The sequence below is a fragment of the Cricetulus griseus genome, chromosome 2 (assembly GCF_003668045.3).
Source record: "Cricetulus griseus strain 17A/GY chromosome 2, alternate assembly CriGri-PICRH-1.0, whole genome shotgun sequence".
NCBI classification, from domain to species: Eukaryota; Metazoa; Chordata; class Mammalia; order Rodentia; family Cricetidae; genus Cricetulus; species Cricetulus griseus.
Window position 1 is genome coordinate 360876604 of NC_048595.1, and position 23785 is coordinate 360900388.

The 23785-nt window shown below is 40.3% G+C and overlaps 1 protein-coding gene across 2 annotated transcripts in view; it reads left to right on the forward strand.

Annotated features, from left to right (window-relative positions):
- Positions 1-23785, forward strand: part of Ctnnd2 (catenin delta 2) — a 654324-nt gene that overhangs the window by 322642 nt on the left and 307897 nt on the right. The gene's annotated exons all lie outside the window — the stretch shown is intronic.

Sequence of the window (23785 nt, forward strand, 5' to 3'; positions counted from 1 at the left end):
GAAGTGGATGTGATGCAGAGACAGGGACTGGGGCAAAGGTCTCACCTTCAGTGCCATTGCCAACCTCTGTCTTTCTGTTTATTAGAATATAAAGATCCCCCAAAAAACTATTCTCAGATTTGAGAAGTCAGAGATTAGTTGTTTTGGAATGGTTAAGAATTTGGCTGAGGATCATTGGAGAAATGACTCGTAAGGTGCTTTTCTCTTTCACCTTCTCATTTCCTGCGGCAGCAGGGGTTTGCATGATGCTCTCCACCTCTGAATTTGGGACTGACTCCCCGTGGATTTATGTAGATGCTGTCCCATATGTGCACACATATTGATGGCTATGCTCAAACATACATATATACACATATGAATATATATACACATATACACAGACATATATGTAACCTGCACCTGGGAACACTCTAGATAAGCCAAGATTCCGGTATTTCTTTAGGGCCAGGCTTGAGTATGATGATAAATTTCAAATTCATCCCCAGTCATTTCCCTGACAGAGCACACAGCTTCTTATGCACTATATCGAGAATTTGCATGGTTTCCCTTATAAAAAGAAATTGCTTCTTCAAACATGAAAGGCGAATGGAATCATTTCATGGCATGCTTTGAGATAGCTGCCTCAATACAAATGAAACCCACGTGGAGGGCCCTTGCTAAGTGTTGTGTTTGGTACAGTCTGCATTGTAAAGTTGAATTGTACTAAAGGCTCAGTTCCCACTGCAGGAGATTAGCAGTTCAGCTCATCCACAGCACTCAGCGCTGGTCTCCGTGTTTCCAAGCGCTCACAGCGGTCACAAGTCTTTGAACTGAAACCTGCCCTTCATTTTTAAAGCATGCAGAGTTGGGACCTTCTTCAGAAAGTATTTTTATCACTCTTTATTTGGAAATATTTTTATTCTTAACGACAGTAAAACTATATGGAAATGAAACATTGGTGAGAGCAGAAGAGATGGTCATATAGGAAGCTGTATTGACAGACTTGTCATTGTTTGACTTTAACATTGTGCATTTAACTTAAGGATATACATATGTGTTTTATATTGGATATCATGTATCCTAGTCTTCCTGCTGCTGCTGTAATAAAACACTGACAAAAAAAAAAGGGTCTTGTAGAGGAAAGGGCTAATTTGTCTATACCTTCCAGCCATAATACATCACTAGGGGAGTCAAGGCAGGAACCCTGAGGGCCTTGAAGCAGAAACCATGGAGGGATGCTGATTCCTGGCTCTCTCCTTCACAGGCTAGAGCTTGGGTAGCTGCATTACACAGCACAGAGCCACCTGCATAGGGATGGTGCCACCCACAGTGGAATAGGCTATCCTGCATCAATTAATCTGGACAATGCCCACACATACCTGCCCACAGATCAATCTTGTAAAGACAGCTGCTCACCTGAGTCCCCTTTTATTCAGATATACTTTCAGTTGAAGCAGGTGCTGCTCTTCAGGCATGGCTGTCTCCTAATGCATCATATATTCCAAGTTAGCCTCAGCTTCATGGTCCTCCTGTCTCAGCCTTCTGAGTACAGAGAATAAGATTATCTCTGCAATTAAAAGGCTTTAAATGTTCACATTAAGGAATCTGTCTTAATAAGAAACTAAATTTATATTTCTGGATGCAGTCTAGAGTCTGTGTTCAATAATGTGTGTTAAAGGCACTTTATTTTAACTAAACAGATTATCCTTCCTTTTCTAGATTGCTGTCACTTTCATAGGTTACTTTCTGTATTTTGTCAAAGCTTTTCTACTTTTTCAAGTTATGGATTATGTTACTTGTATTTATTGAGTGCCTGCTATATTCCAAAGTGAGAAACACCAGTAAGAAATGGTAGAAAGAATAAGAGAATATTGGCCGCTAATCTTTGGTATGTGTTAAATTTATAGGCAAATTAGTGCTGTGTGGATTACAAGTTCACTTTTATTTTAAAGAACACTAGATTATGGCCTTAAGTATGTATGTAAATTTTGAAAGTTCCAGCATGCTAAGCACAGATGTAAAGACAAAAAAAAAAAAAGCGAATCATGGCAAAGGCCAGAACAGATTGTTTTGTCTTAATATAAAAGACAAATAAATCCAGTAATATCTAGAATGAAGAATAAAATACATCAATGCCTTTTTGCAGGATTTCTTTAAAACTCTTATTATTGTTGTTATGGATTCAAAAACCTTGTTACTCTGAGTCCAAAGTATTAACTTTTAAAAGACATTTTCTATTTCTTTCAAACGATAATTTTTTGTTGTTTCCAGGAGCACACTAGATGTAAGTGTGCTAGAACAAAGATATTATCTAACTTTTAGGGCTCAAGAGTATTTACTTTGTCATTGGAAGCTGTTGACAGGAATCTTTTGAGTCTCTTGATTCCAATCATGCATCTATACTTAGTATTCATTAGACTAGAAGGAATGTCCAGTTTGCAGTCTACAGCCCAGTGAGCTAAGGACAGCTACAGGTGCTGTCCAACATACAAGCCCACAAACCTACTGGTGACATTATGAGAGCATTTTGTGATTTTTTTTTTGTTTTGATATGCTAGCATGAGTCATTTTGCTCCTTTGGAATCTTGTATGGCTCTTTCAGAGGTGTGGACAATAAGTTCTGTGCAGCAGTGTAGCAGCAGGGAGAATGAGGAAGTCGTAGGCAACTCTAGTACAGCACAGTGATTGGGAGATATGTGGTTTCTGTTACAGTTAATCAGTTTTCCCAGTATCTGCCACTTTGATCTTAATAGAGACCACTTTCTTTTTCAATAAAGACTTTTAGAGTATCATTCAGTAAGACGTTTCTAAGCAAATATTGACTTTTAACATAAGAATTTGAAGTTAAGGGAGTCTTATTCACTCTGTACTGAAGCCCTAGAGACTAGCTATTAGTTTTGAGTTACTCTCAGCCTTCGAGTGAGGAAAGACTGTTCCCAGGGGCTTGGAATTTGGATAGTAGTGGGCTCAGTCACACAGATTCAGGGAAAATGCTCGTCTTCTCTGCTTCTAACTCTTTTAGACTCTACCAAATGCACAGAAATCTTTTATCCAAAGAGATGGTGACATCCAGTTTCCTTTGTAAAGTCAGGAGTCCTGGGGAACATGGTTTTTTTTTTTTTTAATTTACTTATTAGTTCTAGTTAGGGAACAAGCTTGTTTCACATGTAAGTCCCTTCTCCCTCTCCCTCCCCTCACCCCCATCCCTTATCCCCCATCCACAGCCTACCCCCCACTCCATCCACCCACCACTCCCCAGGTAGGGTAGGGCCCTCAACGGGGGCTCTGCAAAGTCCACCAAATCTTCCTGTGCTGGTCCTGGGCCCTTCCCCATGTGTCCAGGGCCAGAGTGTAACCCTTCACGTGGGATGGGCTCTCAAAGTCCCTTCTTGCACCAGGGAAAAATACTAATCCACCACCAGAGGCTCCCTGGAGTGCAGAGGCCTCCTTATTGACATCCATGTTCAGGGGTCTGGATCAGTCTTGTACTGGCCTCCCAGACAGCATCTGGGGTCGATGTGCTCTCCCTTGTTCAGGCCAACTGTTCCTGTGGGTTCCTCCAACCTGGTACTGACCCCTTCACTCTTCATTCCTCCCTCTCTTCAACTAAATTTCAGATTTCAGCTCAGTGTATATCTGTGGATGTCTGTCTCTGCTTCCATCAGCCACTGGATGAGGGCTCTAGGATGACATAAAGAGAAGTCATAAATTTCATTTTAGGGGAAGAGCTTTTAGGTTATCCTCGCCACCATTGCCTGGATGGAACATGGGGGTTTTACTCATATAAAATTAACTTCACAGCCAAATTTGTTGAAGCTTTTGAAAATATATATATATATATATATATATATATATATATATAATTAGCTATTTTCTGTAATATGTGAACCTCCTGACTATGGGAAATGGCTGATATATGCTTTATCTATGATATCAAATATTGAATTGTTTCTATGTATATCTTAAATATACATGTTTAGATATGCTGATGGACAAGCTAAATATATGTGTTAGTCATAAAAAATTATTAATTTAAAAGTTAGATAATGAAACAACTAGAAACATGAGTAAAGTGTCTACTGGAAATACTACAAGTATTCTCATGCATAAAAGAGTAGTAGTTATGATTACAACTTTTGTGACACAATGGACAAATCAGGACAGTTTTGCAACTTTTAGTAGGTTTGGTTAATCCTGTTTTTCAGGCTGTTGAAATTGATGTGCACTATTTCAAAGAAAAATTTCAAATGTGCTCAAAGACCGCCACCCCCCCCCCGTGTGTGGTGTGCACACAATAAAATGTTGGTGCACATATGTGGATTTGTGCATCCCAATGTTCACACAGTGGTCAGAGGAGGACACTGGGCATACTACTGTGTCATTTCCATCTTACTCACCTGAGACAGGGTCTTGAACTGAAGCTGGATCTAGGCTGATGGCCACAGTCCTCCTGTGTCTACCCCCACAGGGCTGGATTTATAGACATTTATAGTCCACATGTGACTTACATGTGGGTTTTGGAAATTTGAGCACAAGTCCTCAGCTTGTGCAGCAAGTCTTCTTATCAGCCCAACTGTCTCTACAGTACCAAAAAAGAATCACAATTTGCAGTAAGTTTTAAATAACATTGGGCCCAAATCAGCAATTGCATTTTCAATTGCCTCTAGTGTATCCCTATTCCTTGGACTTGTTTTAAGTTTAAAAAAAGATCAATAATATAGAAATAGGCACTTTTAGGGAAATATGTGTTTATGATTACTATATTCTATTTGCTATTTTTATATATTACTATGCTTACTGTATTCAAGACATGGTAATTGTCTCACTAAATAATATTGGTTATCAGAAAAGAACATCTTCAGATGTTTTTCCATTATTCATCAGTGTGTATCACATATATAATATATATTGAATGAACCTTCATAGAGAAAATAGTTTTAAAATGCTTCTAAGTAGATGGAGATTAAAATGTTTTTCAAATCTTTAGGCTTAAACTGTTTTACCATGTAATTTGGATTGTTATCTAGCTTAAGTCACATTGCTAGCTTGTTCATAAAGTATGTATAACATTCCTATAGGCTACTTCTCTGGTGCTATCAATCTCTGCAGAAGTACCCAGTTATCACATCTAACTGGACCTTACAAGTTTGAAAATCATTATTCATTTTAACGAGTAGAAGCCACCATACTCCTCTTCCCAACCTAGTCCTTGCAACTGGCTATGCAAATTGAACCATTTTACAGAGTTATTGTAGAATAAGCCAGACCCAATGATATTGATGATACTGGCAATTATTGTTGTTTTGTAATTTTCATTTTGGAGAGGTCTCGTATAGCCCAGGCTACCCTCAAGCCTGATATATAGATAGGATGAGCTTGAGCTTCTCATTTTCCTGCCTCCACTGCTCCAGTACTGAGATTACAGGAGACCACCACCATGCTGTATTTTAAGAAATGCAGAGAGTCAACTCCAGGGCTTCATGTGAGTAGACCAACACTCTACCAGTGGAACTGCATCTCCGTCTCTCCACATGATGTATGTATGCATGTATGTATGTATGTATGTATGTATGTCAAAAGAAAGTCCATGCCTCTCATAGGTTTATTCTCTGATCTTGTCTCTTATCTTTGAGACTATAGGAGAATGTGCTGGTCCTCTCTTCAATAATCAGTTACTTCATCCTCTCCTACCCACAATAGCCATGCCCTCTGTCCCTTGTCCAGCTGCCACTGGCCTCTCACTGTCCTGTCTGCCTTTCTCATCTGCCCCATACCTCACCATTATTTATAGAAATGTCATCAAAGTTACCTTGGACCACTTACATTTATTGTGGTTTTAGCTGCTGGTTAAATGACAATGATGTTCATAAGTGATAGTCAATACAATTAAAATTAATGATATGGCTCATGTTTGGTGTTAAACATTTTGTTTCCATTTTTAAAGTGATCATTCCAAGATCTTTATGGCATGACTCCCTCTTTAACACTCATGTTAAAGATGTTCTTGGCCATGACTGCCTATCTTTCATCATCCTTAACCATGTAATGCCATATGTTTTGCAGATCAAGCTTCCATATAAACCTTCTGTGATATCCTATCAGTAATGACTCTTGAATATACTTATGAGAAATGTGATTATTTGCCCTCCAAGTGGTCTGAGGGCAGGACTGAAAAGGCTTGAAGCTTCAGAGTTCTGACTTGTATTCATTTGAGATGCCTCTACTATTGGATGTGACAGCTGGATCACTTTCTTCCAACTGTGTATTTGATGAGTTTTCAAAATAATAAAAGTAATGAGGGGAGCTTCTCAACTGTTTTAGTCAAGAGAAAGATAATGTGCTCCTAGAAAAGAACAAGAGTAGATGGAGCTGGCTTTAGGTAGAAACATTGAAGGGGATCTCCAATATGAAAATTCATAACATCTGCCTTGTTATTCCATCATAAGTGATGATGTGAAATCCCTGTTGTCTACCATGTACAACCAATACTGATGTGTGACTTGATGTCATATGTCATTTTTGTTTACCATCTTACATTGAACAATTAATTGCCGTCAAAAATGGAACACTCAAAATGTTTGTTGTTGCCAGACAGCTGGTAGCTGACTGCCAGTTGTTAACCAGTGACAATTGACAATTAATTTCCATTGCCTCTTGAAAAGTTTTGTAGAAAATTGAGGTCATTAATTTAGAGATTCTGACATTGGCAGAAAGAAGATTAGCACTTCAAAGTCAGAACAACAATACATTTTAGCATGAAGTTCCATTGAGCATGGCATATTATAATTTGACAAGTCCAGTAACTGAAAATCTTCCATCTCCTGAAGATCATCCCCAACCACGTGAATGGGATTGCTGCACTAAGTGTGTTATCAGATAGTAAATGTGTTAGGAAGACAAAAAAGAGGAGGAAGGGGAAATAGTGAGAAAAGACACTAGATATAGCTGTGGAGCACAATTACATAAATGAAATATGTTGATGGGCAAGAGGGAAGAACATTTGTGTGTCTTTGTTCTATTACTTTCTCAATTTTCAGAGACATTTCTGTATTTGCTTTGTTCTTTTATTATGTCACTTGTTCAAACTTCCATGTTGGAGCTTGTCATCTGAGCCACTAACTTGGGGGTGTCATAGAGATAGGACACACACTGAAGAAGTTCACCCTATGATAACTGGGTCATGTGTAAGAAGCCCTGTAAGAAGACAGGTCTCAGTCTGCCCCATGTAGTTAGAGTGTGCTGAAAGCTGCTGTGTTAGGGGCAGGTCTCCTGACTTTCATAGTTAGCTCAGTAGGTCACAGTGTTCTATGGGTTCCAACAGAAAGTGACCACTCCTTTACCTTGCACAAAAGCTTCCCAATCACTTAACACATGGGGAAAAAGACATGAAATAACTTTGAATGTAGGACAGGTGTTTCAATGGAATAAAAGTAGACTTAGGAGGGGAAAAAACCAAAGTTGGTTAAAGATAGATGTTTGGAAAGCTCTGACTTAAAAGTCACAATGAGGGAGCAATCACTTCTTGAACAAGGGAGTAATACAAAAATTAGTTTAAGACAAATATATATCAACTCCTGTGAGTTTGAAAAAAGTAATCTTGACCTTTTATTTTCTTTACCTACATAGACTGTTTTGAGTATTCTTGAAGAATAAGTGAGTAGAAGTAGAGAATTTCTTCTGAATATAGTTTATGCTCTCCCTAAAAGTGATACTTATTTTTAATCATTTCCAAAAATTTTACCAATATCTACTACACCATATAAAATTAACAGTAATAAAGTTTGAGGTGACAAGTATCCATCATGACTCTCAGTAGTACTGCCTTCTATTATTTATATCTTGTGTCATGCTTATCCATATTGAATTTTCGTGGTCCTGTGTGCATAGCAGAATAATGCAGATGGGAAATTTGTGGGTTGGGAAGGCAGAAAGCAAGTTAGAATTGTAGAGACATGTAAACAGTGCTGTGAGCCAAGTTTGAAGGTACATTTCCCTCTGTCTGTTGCGTCATTGGATCTTCCAGCTAAACTCTCAAAAATGGTGGAACAGAGATGATCATCCTTATTGCTCCTTGTCCTGAGTTGCTGTGCAAAGACACCATGAAGTAATAACTAATATGTTTGCTGTTTTCAGCCACTGGGTTGTAGGGTGAGTTGTTAAATAAACCTGAGTGATCTTAGCAAACCATCAACCTCTCCTGTCAGTGTCTCCTCTGAAACCCTTTGTCCCTTTGCGTATTAAACGGAAAATAAATTGTCAATAAATTGACACAACTGGCATGCTCACCAACACATGAATGGATAAACAAAATACACACTATGCACACAATATTCAATACTGATAAGGAATGAAGTATAGATGTGTTCTAACATGGACAAACCTCAGCAACATTCTTAGTGAAATAAGCCAAGTATAGGATGGCTGATTGTTCTGTCATGAGGCAGTAAGAGTATCAAATTCACAGAGCTATAAGGTGGAAGAGTGGCTACTTCCACCTAGGAGTGTGTGGGAAAATGAGGAGTTGATGCTTAGTTACCATCGGCTTTACGTTTAGGATGAGGATTTACTAGCATTGTATTGTGAAGGGATTTTCACACAGTTTGTGAATGGGCTTAATAGCACTAGCTCAGAAATAGCTAGAATGGTAAAATCTCTGAAGATTTTATAACAATAAAAATGTAATCCAGGGGGCTGGTAGGATATGTCTCAACCAGTAAAGTTCTCACTGTGCAACCATGAGAACCTGAGCTCTTATCCCCAAAGCCTCTGTATAAAGCTGAATATGATGGAATTTCCTGGCACTGGGAAGGCAGATGGCCTTCCTGACCAACAAGCCTAGCTGAATTAGTGAGTTACAGGTTCAGTGAGAGACTCAATCTCAAAAATAAAATATTGAGGTAAACAATGAGAGAAATAGCTCAGTGGTTAAGAGTGTTCACTGCTCTTCCTGATGCTCCAAGTTCCCAATCCCCTTTAACTCTAGTTCTAGGAGATCCAAAATCCACTGGTGGTGTACGTGGGCTCTTGCGCTTACATGATGCACATAAAGTCATACAGGTACACAAATACACACACACACACACACACACACACACACACACACACACACACACACACACACACGATTTTTTTAAAACAAGGAGTAGAATAATTGAGGTATATACCTAATATCGAATCTTGCCTCCACATATGCCCACATACCTAAACACAAATGTGTGCACATACATACAGATAATAGCCAGAAAAATGCTGTTCAGGCACTACATTTTTTACAGATAGAAGCCTACACAGGAGCAGGATAAGGAAGCCAGGAAGACAGAGGATGAATGAGTCTTGATTGTGGATCCTGGCTATGGCCATTTTCCAAACTGTGCCTTCTACTACCTTGTAGGAATGGTAAAAGTCACTTCTATGAAGGTTACCTCAGCAGTTTTGCTTTGCACTACTCCTCAAATGGGCTACTAAATTCTATAAATATATTACAATAATATATTGCCTAATTATAATAACTATAATACCATGTTAAAGAGTGAATATAAAGTAGCTTTTTAAATGAGATGTCATGGTATTCTACAGAAAAAAAGCATTTATTCATACAAATTGAGAATTAGCATCTTTATGGTGATCAATTTCAGATATTTTATTCTTTTACTCAGCAAATATTTATTGAGCAAACTGTCAGGCACTGTTTTGGATACTGTAAAACATTTGCATCAGGTAAATGAGGTGAAAATAGTGACTAGGAAATACTCATGCTTAAAATCACATAAACTTTAAATTGAATGTAAATGAAAACTTAGCTTTTACATTTATATTTAAAATTACCCTTAGTAACTGCTTATGCCAACCGCCACACAATTCTGTCTAATAACTTCAGTCCTTTTCCTACTGCCTGTTTGTTTCAAAGCCCAAGTTCCATCACATGATTTCTACCTCAGCTGAGTTCCCCTCACTCCACGGACAAGGCCCCAAATCACCAAGTGCTCAAACAACACCAAGGAATCCATTAGAAAAGCATCCTGTTCTCTCAAGAGCCAAAAGGACTCTCCTCCCTGTCTCTTCACAAAGATGCTGCTGTGTTTCAAGCCAGGTCTGCTTATATTAGAAAATTACTCTCTATGGTAAATGAAGTTGACAACAGCAAAGTATTTCTGACATTGAAGGATGAAGTCTTACAATGCCTGGGCATCTTTAGATAAGATGGTGTGTTTCTGCCAGGGCCTCATAATGTGCTCATTGTCCTCTGTTTTAAGGATGACTGAAACATTAACAGATTTACATTTGCCATAAATCAGATTGAAAATAACAGAAAATGGCAGCATTAATATTGTAAATGGAGCTTTAGTAGTGCAAACACTGTGTGTCTCCAAAGCAACATATAAATACCTTTGTGGATATACCTACACTAATATCCACAGACACTTAAACATATTCATATACATATACACAACATAACACACACACACACACACACACACACACACACAGGACCTCCCTCTGTAGCTTTAAAGGTAACCATAACTCTAAAGACAAGACAGCAGATGATCTCAAAGAATGCATCCTCATTCATCAACAGACGTGCAGATGCAGTTTTATTACAGACATCATTGGTTTACTAAAAATGGAGGTGAACTGAGCAGTGTAGAAGAATCTTTTCTGCCCCTGAGCTGGTGCAGTGCATCTGCCATTCTGACCCATGCTCCAGGCTGAAGCACCTGTGTGTAATAAGCTGCATTAGCTCATTCTGCACATCGAACGCTTACAAGTTGCAGGGAATGAGAATGCACTGTGGCAACCTCAGTCAATAGGAGCTTGTTGTAAGTTTCCAGAGAGGTATGAAAGAGACAGGAAATGGGCTCAATGGTCTCAGCCGGAAGGGCCTCATTGAAAACCAGTTCACAGGCATGGGTACAATAGAAGCATTTGGAGCCTGGGCAGGAACTCAAGAATGGCACTGTGGGTGGAATGAGCCTGCTCTGGGCCTTACTGCCATCTGTGGTGAGATCTCTAAGCCACTCTGCCCCTTCTCTGCCACCTTACTATGAACTCTCACCTTCTACTCCACTCCTCGTCTTGTCTCTGCTCTCCAGGGCTATCATGGCAAAGATTAGGCTCTGCCTTAGGCCTCCACTCTCTCCGCTATGTGCAGAACTCACCAACTCCTTGAATTCTACCTGTGATCTTGACTCATAGACTCACAATATGTAGAAAGCAAGTCTCCATGAGGGTGTCTAAGGTAAACTGAGAGTTCTGTGCTAAGACCCTTATCCCATATAGGACTGGTGAGAAAGAATGTGTACACACAGTGGGAATCCAGCCATGTGCAAATTGAGGAGAGAGGCCTCAGAAGAAGGAAAATGGGCTAGCACCTTGACCTTAGGTTCCAGCCTCCAGAGCTGTGGGAAAATGAGCATTATGTTGTAAACAGCGTGCAGCCTGTATTTTTTGACGAAAGCCTAGCTGGGCTTAGCACCTTCAGTGAGCAACCACGACAGTGCTAACTAGACACCTGTTGTTCAGAGATTATGTCATCTTCCAGCTTCCTAGAGAGTTAATTTGCCCCTGAGCCATGTGGATCCTAAAGTTGTGATGGATCTTGTAGGAATCTATAGAGCTGTGCCCTCAAGGAGTAAGGTTGAGTGGAACTGTGACTGTGACTGTGACAGCATCTCCAAGAAGGCCAAAGGGAGGCTGGTCTCCCTGGCCCAACATTTTGTTCATATAGATGCCTTAAAATTCTAAGGCTTTTCTGAAGTAATATGGCTTTGGGGTTCAATGTGCAGGCTAAATTAGAGCAATTTATCAGCTCTAAAAAATCTGAAGATTAATATATAGATTCTGTAGAATGAGATTTGAAAATGGAGATTCCTATACTTTTCCATGTATCTTTCCTTCACCCCCCCCCGTGTGTGTGTGTGTGTGTGTGTGTGTGTGTGTGTGTGTGTGTGTGTGTGTGTGTGTAAATGGTCCTGATACATGTACATGCCCAGTTACAGAAGTGAACTCTAAATTAAAGTCTATAAGTTAATCATCATTTCATCACTTCAGGTTTTTTGTTTTGTTTTGTTTTTTTGTTTTTTTGTTTTTTTGTTTTTAGAGACAGGGTTTCTCTATGTAGCTTTGGAGCCTATCCTGGCACTCGCTCTGGAGACCAGGCTGGCCCCCAACTCACAGAGATCCGCCTGCCTCTGCCTACCGAGTGCTGGGATTAAAGCCGTGCGCTACCAACACCTGGCTCATCACTTCAGATTTAAAATCACTGAAAAACTATCTACTCCACCATATTTTGAATTTTGAGCTAAAGCAAATTTTACTCAAACAAATGAGATCTAGAGCAAGAAAAACTTACTAGCATCTAGAGGTAGAGGCTTGCTCTACAAGGTGTGAGCCTGAGCCTGGGTGTTGGCAGAAATTTAGAACCCCAGACCGCACTCCCAGCCTCTGATACCACAATCTGAATTTCAACTAGACCAAAAATTTGAACTGTGTATGGGAAGCCAGGGTCACTGATTCTAACAGAAACAACTCTCAACCAGATTTTTAAGGCATATTTTACCTACTGAAATTTTTTGTTTTCTTGGTTTTCAAAGATTTTCTATGTCCCATCCTCCTGGCCCCCAGACAAATCCTTAAATTATCTCTATTTTCTCCCATTGAACCTTTCTTGGCTTGCTGAGAGAGCTTTGAACTCTTCATCCCAGAATTACTTATACTGGCCAAAGCCTTGTTATTTCTTATAATTCTTTGTTCCACTCCCTGCCCTCCTGTCATGCCCTTGCTCTCCATCAGTTCCAGTATAATTGCTATACCCGGGCTCCTCTGATTGCATCTAAACAGGAGCATCTCTCCCACTCCGAGATCCCTCAGTCTGGACATGGACCCTTCCTGCATTGTCATTCTTCACAATCTGCACAGAGCATTGTGTCTGTCTCCCACCAGGTAGATGCTCCTCAGGAAATTCAGTCATGTGTATCTCATCAGCATGGAAAAACTTTCAAGTCTGATGTCTCCAACCAAGTGTACTGCCTGTACACTTCGGGCTGTACTCCAACCAAGTGTACAGCCTGAAATTCCATGTTAGAATTGCAGAATCCTATATCTACTTCCAGACCTATGCACCAATATCTGTAAGAGCATCCAATACTGATCCATTTTACATTAAAGCTTAAGAAGCTTCGATTGAAAAATCAGTATTGCCCAGCCCTTTTCCTTCTGCATTATCAATGGAAGGTAGCAACCTTTTATATACCTTATTATGGTGGTGAGTACCTTTGATTTGGGGCTCAACTCTTAGGGACCAAAGATGAGGGACAAATAGCTGATTTTAACCTTTGTAAGGGAAGAGAGAAAATGCAGATACATCTAAAAGGAAGCAGCCATGCTAGCTGTGTTGCTAGACTAGATGTTTCCAGATATTACCTATAGGAGATGCATCCCTTGAGTTGTAGATTAAGAGCACTCAGGCTGAGGTCACGTATTTGAGAGCAGGAAGGCTCATCCTAATCAACATCTGGCTCAGAGTCTGCATTTCTCCAAAAGCCCCTTCCAAGTTGCCTTCATGATTTTCTATGCATTGTCTTCACAAATAGTGAGCAATACCTCCCACCTCTGAAACTCACTATTTTATTTACCTGCACAGCATTTAAGAAAACATTCATGTATAGCAAACAAAATTAAGATAACCAACCCACCTCATTGTAAAACATTCACTCATGGAAATAAAACCGTCTCAACAAAAGTTGTTCTTTCAATAAAATTTTACTTTTTTGTTTCATAATCATACACCAAAATTTTTGACATGATACATATTTTTGTCTCACTGTGTACTATTGGCCATGACAATCACTTCATTTAAAAATTGATGATTAGATCTTTAATGTCAGAAGAAATGAATTTCACATTTATATTTATGGGTGTGCATATTCCAATGTATTATCACAGTGCTCCTGATCATTTCAAAGGGATAAAGCATGGAGGTTCCTTTAACATATGGGAATGCATCATGATCAATATTTTATTGGGTCAAATTCTGACTCTTTCATTAGGTGTATAAAGGAAAATAAAAACTTCTGAAGGCTTCCATTAGGCATCACCTTTGAGCCAGTTTCTCAGAAATAAGAAAAGAAACAGTCTCAGCTTCTCTCAAACCCCAGTTCAGGCAAAAAGAGGTCAGTCCTTCAGCTACAGACTTTGATTTCCATTTAAGTCTTTTACTCTTTAGAAAAACAGAATAATGTGTTGGGTTGAAAGCTGGAAAAAAATGAAACTTGGCCTTGAGGTTTTTGAGAAATCAGTACCCATACCTTACTAGGTTTCAGAAATAAACCATTTTAGTCTCAAAACAAATAGTTTCTTTCAATTGACACACAGCAAATGAAGATGTCTGGAGTGCCTTTAAAACAATGGCCAACTATACACTTTCCCATCCCAGTACTTTTCATGTTCAATGGCACACTGTCCAAGCGATGGCACACTGCCCTCAGATGGAGAAGACTTGTGTGTTTCATCTTTTCAAGAAAGCCAGAATTCTCCCCTGCCAGTAACCTGAGGTGCCCCGGCCTTGTTAGGTATCCTAATCATCTAGTGTCCCATTATTTTTTGCTAAAGTGAAGAAGCCAATCAGATCTACCTCCAAGATTCTCTGTACAGGTGGAAACCAGGCTTTCTGACGGTTACTGCTGCTAATGGGGAAAGTTCCTTTGGTAATTTTTAACAAGACTGGGACTTCCTGTGATCACTTAGATAGTCACTTTAAGGTTTGCCATGCTGTTCCAGTGTTAACAACTGGGGAATAGTACCCTAGACAGCTAGGAATGTGTCCTATTGTTCGACCAGATGGTGATAGGGCAGGTGTCTCTATCATTGTTATCGGTCCCATTGGTGTTTGTCATGTAAACTCAGGAAAGGGTACCAGAACCTGTGTGAAATCCCCTCATACCCAGCAGCAAATTCAGACACTTCATGCTCTGAAAACAACTCAGACCATGGTCAGAATACATCTAAAACTGGAGATCGGTATTTCAAACATGCAGCATCTATTTCATGATTTGCCCATTATCCATCTAGGAGGCATAATCTAGTGACCAGACTATGAAATGCTTCTTCTCCTGAGCTGAATACACCTTGAAATCATAGCACTCATTCCTACACTCCTACAGCCAGACACTAACTGCATTGTGGTGATGCACCAATTTCCTCTCTAGTGTTAGGACAGTTCCCTGACTTGCTCATCAGTACTTTCTGCCAAAATAGAATACCCATACTTCTGTCAGCATTATCTTGACTTGCGTCAAAGATTCTGTCCTATGCCATGCATGCTTTGACTCTCTTGCTTGTAATAAAACAGTTCCTCTCTTAAAGCATTTTAGAAAATGGTTTTCTTAGTAAATGTATTCAAAAACCACACAAAACATGTAAGTCCATAAAAGACTGAAACCACCAAACAGCTTAGTTGTAGGTTGGCTGCTTCCTAGACACAGGCATGATGTCTAATGAGGCCCTTGTGTGGGAAAGTACCTTTTGGTCACTCATCATTCTGGAGGCACTGCACATGTGCTTATGTTATTGTTCAATAGTGCTTCTGTATGTCAGCAGAGGTTGAGGCAGTCAATAACAACATGTCCCATTTAAATTACCAAGATGAACAGTCTACGTCTATATCTACAAGAAACTTTGGGGTGCCTCTGGGACAAGGACAGATCAGTACTTTGCATCCTGGCCACTTAATGTGAGAGTGACAGGCACACTGGGAAGAGTGGTGTAGAAGGAAAATGGGCAGACTTCCTAGAGAAAAGGTGCTAAATTGCATCAAAAAAGTGTAATGGGTCATAGGGCTAACTGTGTGGGGGTGTGAAATATTAGTAGTAGTGATGAATAAAACACTGTTTGGCCAATAGAAGTAGAGGCAGGAAGATAGGTGGGACTAGGAGATGAGGAGTATTCTGGGAAAGGTAGGCAGAGAGAGACCACAGGGAGATGAAAGGAGTAACAGGTCCAGGAATTCTCCAGTAATCAAAACCATGTGAAAATACATAGATTAATAGAAATGGGTTAATAATTAAGACAGAGCTAGCCAATAAGAAGCCCTAGACATCTGCCAACAGTTTAATAATTAGTATAGCATCTCTTTGTGTTCATTTGGGGATGAAGCAATGGGCCTTGGCAGGACAAAAAACTCCAGCAACAAAATTGGCATCATCCTGATGAGTCTGGACCTTGTGAGGCAGTGTAAACTGATGTCTTTATCATACTTCCAAGCAAGGCCCCAAAGGGTAGGAAATGGGGCTGAGCTTCATGAAGTTCATATCTTCCCCAGGATCAGAGACAAGAGGGCTGTGTGTTGGCCAACTGCCATATTCATAATCCCTAGGAAAGAACTACAAGTAATCCTCATCTACATATGAGCATATGCTATGTAGTTAGTTCTCTCATCTCTTTCAAGTACATCTGTCTTCTAGTACATGCTCCCTGTCTTCCTCTATTAACTCCAGCACTTTGCCTTTCCTGAGCTTCTCACAGCTTACATCACTTCAAGGTGATGTGTGTCAATAAGGCCAGAATTTAGGATAGCTTTGCAATAATAGTATAATGGGTTGGCCTCGAACTCTTGATCCTCCTGCCTCCACCTCCTTCAGCATATCCTACCAGTGTGTGCCACCACAACTGTCAATAATAGTAACATAGTAATAATGGAAACCTCGCAAGTAGCAAAGGGTGAAGACAGGAGAGCGAGAAAGTTGTTCGTCTGTCTCTGGCTGGTGACTGCCGTTTGGACCTTTAAACTCCCTGCAGTTTCCACTATGACCTGGGCGATATATAGAGCCATAACTTGGGTTCTCCAGGATGCAACCTTATTTTGACACAATGACTTTTGTTATTGATACATCTACAGGTGACAAAAAAATGGAAAATCATATTCAGTGTAACCGCATATAATTTTGTTTAATAAGTTTTTCCTGTTTTATAAAATACCATTTTATATTAGTTTTTCTGATAGCTGAAACTGTTTTGATTCTGTGTCTGTTGATAGCTGGTCAGTTTCCAGTTTGGTTGTGTGTTATATGATATTGGAAAGGCGATAAAGCTTGAAATGCATTAGTGAGGTCTACATGTATTCAAGGAAAAGAGGAATGAGAGGTATAATGAACTTATAAAAACAAAATTTGTTGTATAAGATGTATTGAAAACATCTTCATGCTTATCAAATGAAAAAACGGATTACATGAGTCAATGTTAAGTTCTGTTAGCCCATTCTTGGGAATTTAATAATGTTGAATATTAACAGTCCTTGTTTTCAGCATGGCTCTAACACACTTTTTCCTTTTCAGTTGCTCAGCTGATTAAATGCTTAGTATTCTGCCCCATTCCCTCACCCACAGAGCTTTTTTGAAAACCATGACATAGTCTCTTGTTTGTCTAAGGGTACCAATATTTAGATAAACAAAAATCCTAATGGAAAAGGTAAAATTGAAGTGACTGTTCTTCTGTGCATGAAAATGAAAGGTATTAATCCCCAAGGAGCAGTACCATTTCTGCCAAAATCTGTCAATTGAATCTACAGAAACTAACAGAAAATATTAGATAAAATGTTGCATTTGCAATTTAATTAATTTACTTTTGGTTCATGTTGGTCTTACCACTTGGTTCATGCCAGTTGAATGCAGTTAAAAAAGTCCTATAACCAATGAGCTGAGGTGATGACACCCTATAGAATAGTCAGGAACCCTCAGCTTCATTGCCAGTCAAATCCGATTAGTATTCTGAAGTATCAGGTCCATGAGGGGCACCATGCCATTCCTATTTGAGGCCAAAGAAGCATCACTGAAAGCTTTGTGGAAATTGAGAGCGAGTTATCCGTTGCAGAGTCAGATGTGACATACTAAAGTATTCTGAATGTATGAAAAATCCAATGCAATTATGGATTTATTCTGTGCTTTGTCACACTTAAAACTTACCAGACAGACTGTCCAGTCTATATACATAGGACATAGGTGGTCACAAAGTAGCCAAGGAAAGGCATGTCTGAACAGAAACCTGAAAAAGAGATGAGTACAATCCAGCAGAGCCTGAGGGATAGGGGCTAAAGGGAATGCAAAATGCAAAGGCCTGAGAACTGCAGCAAGGAGGTCTGTGAGTCTGGAAATACCAATCTGAATAAAGGGGGCAGGAAATGTGGAGATTTGTGCAAGGCGCAGTTGTGGGGTGATCCTCTAATATGTGAAAAATCAGATACAGAAGCATTTGGCGTCTTTACAAATATGGATATTATAATTTTAAGAATCACTGGTGCTTTGAGAACTGAATGAGAGTAGACTAGGAGTAGGAATACCGTATAGATGGCACTGTAGACCTAGACTGTAAGTGAGTGGTACAAGCATGAAGTTAAGAGGATGGGCGCTCAACAAAAGTCTTCATATTGTACTGAATTAATTTGGAGTTCTCAGAACATAAGTACTGGGACAGCCAGAGTCCTGATGTGTTGAACAGCCAGGAAGAACCTTGTTTCTCAAGATGAGACATTGCAGACAACACCCAGTTTGGGTGGCCTGAGAAGGAGCAGGATGGAGAGGTTGGAGCTTGTGCATTTTTATCGAAGCCCAGATGTGGGGCCAGAGCTCAGGGCACAGACAGGTCTGGAAGGCAGACCTTGGCATCCCAAGCCTGTGACTTCACATGGGTCACATACTGGCTTAAGCTCTTTGCCCATATTATAGCAGTTTTGTGGTTCCTAATAAGGTAAGCGCTCTTCTTATCCTCAGGTGACACTTGAGCAAATCCCCTCGAAGCTGGCAAAAAGCTTTGAGCAGAGGAGAATTTGGCAGAGAAAAGAACAGCAGTGATGCCAGCAGTGGAAGAAGGAGGAGATCAAAGGGGTTGCACCAGCCTGGAAAGCAGAGAAGAAAGCAAGTAGAGAAAGGACAACCCTGGGCCAGCTGCTGCTGTGCCATCTAGTACAATGGCTCATAACGAACCACTGGAGTCTGCAGCTTTAGATCTGTGATCTGGGGCAGTAAATCTCGGTTTGCTGGACTTCAGAATATGAAGGGGGAAGAAATAAGGACATCAAGTGTAGGCAAGTTTAGAAGCCAACACAGTGTGCCTTCAGGGAGATGAGCAGCTAGCTGCTTTAGTTCAAATCTGTTTTTCTCAAATCCAGCTGCTGTAACTTTGAACTGGTTACCTAACCTCTCTCTGCTACAGTTGTTCATAGCTAGTATGATGATAAGAAATCCTATGCCTTATTATCAGTCATAGAATTGTGTTTATATGTGCAAACTGCACAAAATGATGCCTGACATTATGTGGGTATTTATCATTATCAATACAGCATTGTTATCATAGGCATCTCTGGTTATTTTCCTAAAGATGGGTGCAGTAGGGATTAAGTACATACACACACATGCAGAGAGAGAGAGAGAGAGAGAGAGAGAGAGAGAGAGAGAGAGAGAGAGAGATTTTCTCCAGTAACAGATTTGCTAACATGTTATTAGCTGCTAGAAGACAGACAAATTCAGTGTGGGGTGAAGGTAGGTAGGGTAATTGTGAAAACTGTTGTGTTTGGCAGAAAAAAAGATTCAGTGATATCAAAGGAAAATGGGGTGATTCCATCTATTTTAACAATAAAAATGCCTGAGTAAATGGGAACAGGGTCAGTTAGGCAGAAGGATCTGAAGTGTGTCCCTGTCTGTTTTCTCACAGGGAAAAGATTCCAAGTGTCAGAGGGGAGAACAAGGAGAGATTTGGAATCTAGAGTCTGAGGAGGCTCTGTGGGGTTAATGTCTTGAGTGTGACAGGGTATGTGGACTGGAGTGGTAGGGTTGCAAGTAAGGTTGAGAAGTAAGTAGTGGTGAATGAAAATGGACCTAGCACAATGGTTTTATGTTGGCCTTGGCCGTGATAGCAAACAAGAGCACACAGCCTAGATGATGGGGCACTGCCCGGAGGATGTGAACAGTCAAGGATCTAGAGCTTGACTATAGCTGACTCCGAGCCCAGGCAGGGTGATAGCTAGGACCTGAAGAGTGATGGATAATACACAAGTCTGTGTGGTCAACACACTGAAGAATTTTTTTTGTGTTAGAGCTGGAACCTTTTGAGTCCTCACAGCAGAGGCAGTGAGCTCAGTCAGAAGTTCTACCCAACAAAGACTTCCCTGAGCATCGCTGAGACGCCCGCCCCCTAAGTGTCTCACATATGTCCCTTACCAGACAGACAACACTCGATCAAACTCCTAAGTTGAGGGTTCTCCAGCTCCAACAGGGGCTTTGATACAACTCTATTTAGTACTGCATTAGGGATTTTAGACTCCTCAAACATCTGAGGAAAGGGCCTCTCCACGCTTCCACCCTGACATAGATCCTTAAGTAATGTTGATAGGAAATTCAGTATCCAAAAGTGTGTTGATGTAAAGATGGTTTAAAATGTACTTATAATTATCACAAAATATACTTTTGAGTGGAGAAAAGTTCCATACAGAACTCTATAAAGGGTAATTAAGAGTTTATTACAGGTTTCCTTATTTAGGGTTACTGTTGCTGTGATGAAACACCATGACCAAAAGCAGCTTGGGAAGGAAAGGAGTTATTTCATTCACAGTTTCATGTAACAGTTCATAATCAAAATCATTGTGGGAAGGAACTCATGCAAGGCAGGAACCTGGAGTCAGGAGCTGATGCATAGGCCATGGAGGGGAGCTGTTTACTGGCTTGCTCACCATGGCTTGCCTACCCTGCTTTCTTATAGAACTCAGGACCACCACACCAGGGGTGATACTACCCACAATGGGCTGGGCCCTCCCCCATCAGTCACTAATTAGAAAAATGCCTTACAGGCCTGCCTACAACCCAATCTTTTTAAATAAATAAACAGATAAATAATAAATTTATTTCATATCCCAGCTGCAGTTTTTTCCCCTTCTCCGAATCCCTCCCCCCACCATCTCAGTTCTCACTCCTGAGTCTACTCCCCTTTCTGCTTCTGTTTAGGAAAGGGCGGGTCTCCCATGGATATCAACAAAATGTGGCATATCAAGTTGCAGTAAGACTAAGCACCTACTGTGTATTAAGACTGGGCAAGGTGACCAACTATGAGGAGTAGGGTCCCAGAAGCCAGCAAAAGAGTCAGAAATAGCCTCTGCTCCCACTCTTAGGAGTCCCACAAGAAGACCAAGCTATACAACTGTCCCAGACATGCGTAGTGCTAGGTCCCATGCAGGTTCTCTAGTTGTCCAGTCAGACTGTGTGAGGCCCTGTGAGCCCAGGTTAGTTGACTCTGTGGATTTTCTCTCGGTGTCCTTGATGCTTCTGACTCCTACAATCCTTTCACCCCATTTTCTGTAGGATTTCCAGGGTTCAGCCTAATGTATGAGTGTGGGTCTGCATCTGTTTCCATCAGTTTCTGGATGAAGCCTCTCTGATGACAATTGGGCTTGGCACCAATCTATAAGGGTAGAAGAATATTGTCAGGCATCATTACATTGACTTTTTTTTCTCCTGTCCTGTATGGTTCTATCCTTGGTCTTGCAAGGAGAATAAGACCACTCCTGACACTCCCTAACCACCAGGACCCATAGGCTAGATGACCCAGAAACCTAGGATTCAACCTAATCTTATGGAGGCATTTTCTTAATTGAGGCTTCTTCCTCTCAGATGACCCCAGCTTGTATCAAGTTAACATAAAACTAGCCAGCATACAGGAGAAAAGTAAAAGCAGAATGAAGATACTGAGAACATGCGTGGATGCACCTACCTTAGTTCAGCCTCGTTCCTCTTGCTAATTTTGCTGCCTAACAATCAAACCTGCAGTGGCTGTTATAGTGAGGATGTAGCCCATGGTGCATCCTACCTAAAGCAATGAGGTGCACAAATACAGGTGGGAAGGGAATGTTCTTTATTTTATAAAAGCCAGAGTGTGGTCATGATGAGGGGTGGTGGGAGGAAAGGATGGAAAAAAGAGGAAGCGATGGAGGAGGAAGATGGAAGAAGTTGTAAGAGCAGGCCAGAACCAAATAGAGCATAGCTCAGTGAGACAACAAAAACTGTAGTCACCATTCTCAACAGATGTCTGGTAACATCCAGGTTTCCTCCCTGCTCTGGGAGAAGTGTTAAGGGCAAAAAGAGCTACAAAGCATAGACACTTCCAGAGAGAAGTCCTAATTCTCCACGGAGGGATGAAGTTTAAAATGATCTACAGCAGGTAAAAATGTTAAATGTCATAAGCAAAAAAAAAAAAAAAACTCATTCAGAAAAGAGTATAGGCAAAAGGTGTGTAGTCTGAGGCATTGTGGCTGGCTTTGAATGAGTTTGTGTGGTGTAAGTATGAGAGAGTGAGTCTGGAACGTGTGAGAGTAGATGAGGGTGATGAGGGGTGTTTGATGTTGAGTGAGAACATTACTGTGTAGTATACATGAAACTGAGCATCAGTGTTGCAAGTGTGTGTAAGTATATGAGGGATATGATGTATAGGGGGAGTGTCTTTGCGTGACTGTGGACATGAGTGTTCAAGAAGATGAAGGTGCATGTGTAAGAGTTTCTGTGATTATGTGAGGTTGAGAGTATGTAGGAACTGTGAATGCATGTATGTATGTATACAAGGAGCATGTGGGGTGTGTGTGTGTGTGTGTGTGTGTGTGTGTGTGTGTGTGTTGCAATGAGTGTGTAGGGTGTAAGGAGTGTCTTGCTTATAAGAAGGGGCCCTCTGATCTGAACCAGATGGCAGTATCAGTGGAAGAGCTGACCAGTCTTTTCTCTTGGTGGTCTCACATGAAGAGGTAAGGACCTGTGTTTCTGAAAGCCAAAAGCTACCAGGTGTTATGAACGAAGATTGACAGAATCAGAGCTGAACTGCAGGAAGATTACAGTGATTTTTAATGTGTAGGATGGAGTGAAGAGACAGATCTATGAGCTGTCATAAGAGATGACTTTGGAGTTTTAAACCTTAGAAAACAGAGTTATAAATAGAAGCAATGGAGGTAGGGAGCGAAACAAAGTTTGAGGGAAACTAAGGATTCACTTCTGATATATCAAATAGAATATGGCAAGTCACTTGGTCAACAGAAATGCTTTGAACACCTCTTAGAAACCAGGTTTGTGCTCAGCACTAGGAGGGGCTGGGAGAAAATAAGGAATATGATGCAACCACTGGGCTGTGTGGATGGAAAGCACTTCTAGAAGCAAGTGTGGTGTATTTCTACCTACCCACTACTGAAACTGAGGCCCAGACCCTTGAAGTGACCCAAATATGTGTTAAAAAAGACTAGTACATCTGAATGGAAAGCTCTAGTCTGAGCAATAAAAATTTTTCTTGGATTTGCATTCTGTGTATTCAGTATCTCTAATTTGTTTTGCCTTGATTGAAGCCAAAATTATTTTTAAAAATAAAATTAAAAGTTTAGCAGTTAACACTAACTTTAACTTTTCATGTATTAGCTCTAATTTTGAGTTTGTGAGTAACAGAACCTGAAGGAAAGTAATTCCACCTTCCCTAAATGAGGGTTGGCAAACAAACAGCCTGTAGGTGATATCTGGCCCCTAACCTATTATTTTCAATAAAGTTTTATTGCCATAGTCATCTCTTAACCCATTGTTAATAACTCACAGCATAGCAACTGGACTGACTGGTTCATCTTCAAAGCCTGAAATATTTACTCAGTGGTGACTCTTTGAAATAAAAACAAATCACCAAACTTTGTTTTTAAAACGATAAATAAGAAGTCAAATGATTGATTGCAAATGCAATATATAGATAGCCATTGCCTCCAAAGTAGTAATAATTAATAAAGAATATATAATATAATATTCTTTGGGCT